At 40.0% G+C, this 5,087-nt stretch overlaps 1 pseudogene; it reads right to left on the reverse strand.

Moving 5' to 3' along the window:
- Window positions 1–4,206: 4,206 nt before the first annotated feature.
- On the reverse strand, window positions 4,207–4,322 carry LOC120607565 (uncharacterized; annotated as a pseudogene).
- Between the last annotated feature and the right edge of the window lie 765 nt (window positions 4,323–5,087).

A 5,087-nucleotide genomic window follows, 5' to 3' on the forward strand; every position in this document is an offset into this window, starting at 1 on the left:
AGGGGAAGAGAAAGAAGAAAAGACCTGTGTTTTCTCACAAAATCTAATAGTGCTGAGCACATATTAGTTAAATCTACGAAGGTGTTATTTACCGAACCAACCTAAGAAGGCAAAGTAGAGAAGTTAATGGGTGTCTCATGATAAACTTCTCTGCAGCTGGTTAGACATGAGGTCTTTACACAAACGTTCTAAAAAGGTTGTAAGGCTTCCCCAGGACTTACTTCATCTGCCCATCAATCCTGAGTTTACACTGCAGGTAATCTTTTGGGAGAAGGTCAAGAAACATGGACAGCATTTAACGAGGGTGACATCTGTGAGCTCACCACTGGCACTGCGACTGCTGCTGAAGCTAAGGAAGTATTCAGAGATCTAGGACCCAGATTTTGGCCCCTTTAAACTCCCTTCCTGGAATGTTCCCTGCAGTTTCTCACCATTAAAAATGAGTGATGTAGATTCACGCCAAGGTCAGACATTCAACAAAGGGGATATATACCATTGCTCTCAATCTTATGGATTTTTGTTTTCTTTCATGGTATTTCTCTCCTTTTCCTAACATTACATTTTCTCTCTATCTTTACTTTTTTTTTTTTTTAAATAACAAGCATTTGCTTTCACAGACATGAAGTTTTGTCTTGTATCAGTGCCACAGGTAAGTACCACTATTGCTATTTTACAGAGAGTGAAATGGGGCCCCAAAGAGGTAATATAAGGTTATGAGGACAATTGAACTGTGGAGCTGGGAATCGGACGCAGGCACTAAATCCCACGCTTTTTCCTCAACCCTGTGATGTCTTCCTTTCCTTTCCTGCTGTTTCCTTTTCCTCTTTCTCCCCGTTCCAGAGGCACTCACAGGCTTAGGACATGCTCCTGTGACTCTAAGAGCCACGGTTCTCAGCACTCTGAGTACCAAAACTGCCCAGGGCGCTTTTATGAAATCTGATGACTGGGCGCCATCCCAAGCCAATCACATCATCACCTCTGGGGGTGCACTGGACAGAAGCATTTCGTCAGATCCCCAGGTGATTCTGATGTGCAGCTAGGATTGAGAACCACTGCTGTGATTTTTGTGCCTCTTATTAGTCCTGGAAAGAAAATATTCACTTTCTCAAGCTTAATCTAATCTTTGGAGCACATCTTAGTAAGCCTGCTTGATGAAAACCAAGGACAAAGTGACCAATGAGACTTACAGATGGCAATTCAAGCTGACAGGTGTAATGCCCTTCGCTTCCCAAATCCCACTAAAAGGATCATAGAGTTATACCCGGCAGGGAGAAAAGTCTATAACATTCATGTTAAAAAAAGGAAGAATGGTATCAACGGTCTAGAAACCTTGAGGAAATAGATATGATTCGGTGCAGGTGAAAACAGATGAGTCAAAGAACGAAGGAGAACTATTCAGCGCAGACAGAGAAAGGCTGTGTGGAAAACGTGGGGTGAAATTCCCCCCAAAGACCTGGGAAATTTTCTCACTTGAACTGGAAGAGAATGGGACTGTGGGACAGTTGGTGGGGAGCAAGTCAGAGGAATATGGCGAATACAGCAGCGCCTCACACGCAGGCTGGCCGCCCCGGGGGAGATCTGGGACCCCCTAACCCCCATGCCCCAGCGGCACCCCCACCGCAGAGTCTTCGGAGGAACGATTTTGAAAAAGCAGTGAACTCTTGAGGCAAAAATGCCTTCCCAGTAATTTTTTACCAACTTCCCCCTGGTGCTCTGGATCCCTTAAGCAAAGAAAATAGAACTACCAAATAAATAAAAACCTAAAATTCCCCCTTTGGGACTAAGACAACAGGAACCAACACAGGTCGGTGACAAAGCCAGCTCGACTTTCAAACTGGGTAAATATAGATCTCCTCTGAAGGAGAAAGCAAATCAAAACAAAATAAAAATTACAGAACATACGAAAAGATTTAGTACATGAAAAAAAGAAAGCGTATTTGAAGACTCCGAGCAAAGGCTTATCTTTGAAATAAACTTGTTCCAAAAAGCGGGGAATAAGGTTAAGACAAGTTTTAATTTAGATTTTCACCAGTGTTGAAAGGCCATTATGGAGAATATAAAGAGGAAACAATTCATAAATATTCCTATCTTGAAAATATTGTCACTGGAATTTTTGTTTTCAATCAACGTTAATATGGGCTGTGTGGCACATTAGAATTTCCAAAGATGGCAAATCTCTCAGCCTACACACTCATGTGCAATGTGACTTTCCTCTCCTACCAAGAGAAAGAGTTTGGTTCTTTACATTCTTGAATCTGGGCAGGGGTCTGGAGAGACTCTGTGACTTCTCTGACTAACAGAATATGCTGGAAGTGCCCTCCGCCAGTTCCAGTCATAAGCTGACCTGGAGCCTTTGCTTCTTGCTCATAGGAAGTCAGCAGCTATGTAAAAGATGTGACTATGCTGAGAGCACCATGCTATGGGAAGCCCAAGCCATACAGAGAGACCCTGAAGAGTGAGACACCATTGGTGGGGGGAGAGGGGGCAGGGAACCATGACTTGGGAGGGAGAAGCCAGCATGGAAGTGGACCTTCCATCCCAGCTATGCCAGCTGAGGCTTGAGGCCGTGTGATCAGATAGACCATCCAGCCTAGCTACTAAATTCCTGACCCTAAATATTATGAGCAAAATACAATCGTTATTCCAAGCCACACAGTTTAGGGGTTAATGTGTTAAACAGAAATAGATAAACAGAGGCAGCCAAGAGCAGCCTGGGGAGCTTTACAGAAACCAGTGGAAATGTTGAAATCCCCAGTCTCCATAACCACCTCAGCTCCCAGAATGCTGACAGCCAGGTTATTACCCTCCAGGCAGGAGACATACAGATTCTCCTCTGGGAATTCTGACCAGCTCTAGAGGAAAGACCTAAAGTACCTCATTTGGGAGCTCCCCACAGCCACCCTACAGAAAAGCTCCCTTTCATGAGGATCCCTCCTCCTACCCTAAACATGCACACAGCCTCAAACCAGCTTCTAGTCCCCTACCCTAAACATGCGTAAACAATCCAGGATTGCTAGACATCGGAGGAAGCCTCTAATGTAAAAGAGAGAGATCAAACACAGGACAAAAGGAGATATAGAGGAGATTATGAGAGGAAAAGGAAACTAAAAAGCAAAACGATCATTATTGCCCTTGGAGAAAAAGACACAGGAGAAGATATAGTACCAATAAAACAAGAACAGGATGCTATTAAAAAGAAAATTGGTCAAAGAACAAAAAAGAGCTTTTAGAAATTAAATATGTGATAGCATAAGTGAATAGCTCAGCAAAAGGGCCGGAAGATAAGTTGAGGAAACTTTTTAGAAAGGAGAGCAAAATACAGAGATGGAAAATAAAAGAAAAAAATAAGGAAATTAAAGGACCAGTACAGACCAACAATGATCTGTTTCGTGCAAATAATAAAGAGTGCCAAAGAGAAAGAACACAGAAAATGGAAAGGAGGAAGTCACCAAGAAAGTAATTCAAGGGGATTTCCCAGAATAGAAGAGCGTGACCCACACCAAGTCTCATCATCATGAAACCTTACAACATTTGAAAGAAAAGGAAGATTCTACAAGGAGAAAGAGAGAGAGAGGAGAGGGAGAAAGACAGACAGACAGAGACAGAGACAGAGACAGAGACTGAGAGAAAGGTTACCTATAAATGGTATGAAATCAAATGACTTAGAACTTCTCAAGAGCAACACAGGGAGCTAAAAGACGATGCCTTCCAAATTCTGGAAACTCATGTCCATCCTGGACTTACCTATCCAGACAAACTATGAGTCAAGGGCATGTGCAGAATGGATACATATTTCAGATATATGAAAAAAATTAATCTTCTACACACTTTTTCTTAGGAAACTATTGAAAAGTATGTTTCATAAAACAAAGGAATAGACCAAGAAAGAAGAAGACCCAGGAAATGGTCTTTGATACAGTCGAGCAATAGCCAGTCCAGACAAGAGCTTGTCAGGGAGTCCAGGACAGACTCCCCCAGAAGATGAAGAGACAGATGTCTGATGTGAAGGCACATTTCAAGAGGAGATCCAGAATACTGGCATAAAATTAGAAGTTGATAAATATAATAAAAATCAAATAAACAGACTAAACAACTATAATCTGCAGTAACGTTCTCCAACAGAAAGTGTGAACCCATATGTAATTTTATTTTTTATTTTTTTTAAACTATTATATACTTTTTTTATTATTATTATTTTATTTTTTACACCTACAGCACCTGGACTTCCTAGGTGGTCTCCCATCCAGGTACTAACCAGGCACGATCCTACTTAGCTTCTGAGATCAGACATCAGGCTTGTTTAGGGTGCCATGGCCGTAGACCATGGACTCTAGCTCCACTGGGGGTGTGTAAAGGACCTTTTGTGTGTAAAGCAGATGTGTTAACCGCTACACTATGGACCCATGTCCCCATATATAATTTTAAATTCATTAGTAATGACATTTTTAAAAGAGTTGAAATTAATTAATATCAACAATATATTTTATTTAACCTAATATACCTAAAATATTATTTCAATATAATATTAATATATAATTATTAATGACATTTCATATTTTTATATTAAATCTTTGAGATTCAGTGCGTATTTTGCATGTATAGCCCATCTCAATCTGCACACTAAAATTTCTCAGAAAAACTTGATTTTATCCGTATTTTGTTTTTATTAAATTTGCAGTTGAAAGGGTTATTCACATACCAAAGGTGTTCCAAACATACTTAAAATTTCCTAAAAGCCATCAGTTTTTAAAGTAAGATGAAAAAATAATTAAAATTTAATAACCTTAAAAATTAATTCCTTAGTCACACTAGCCACATTTTAAGTATTCAACAGCCACATGTGCCTAGTGGCTACTGTATTGGACAACTAAGATCCAGAGAGATTAAAAAGTCATCTGGAAAGTAAAAATAATTATAGTTACTACATGGCTCAGCTTCAAATAACATACTCTGAATATTTGTTTAATCAAAAGTATAATATAATTATAATCGGGAAGACGGAATGGTAAATGTTTATTGTGTCAAAGGAGGAAGAGGAAAGAAAGCTAAATCCTAAATGCCTGAAACTGAAAAATTAAAACGTAGCA

The sequence above is a fragment of the Pteropus medius genome, unplaced genomic scaffold (genome assembly GCF_902729225.1).
Source record: "Pteropus medius unplaced genomic scaffold, Ma_sr-lr_union100, whole genome shotgun sequence".
In the NCBI taxonomy this organism is placed as follows: domain Eukaryota; kingdom Metazoa; phylum Chordata; class Mammalia; order Chiroptera; family Pteropodidae; genus Pteropus; species Pteropus medius.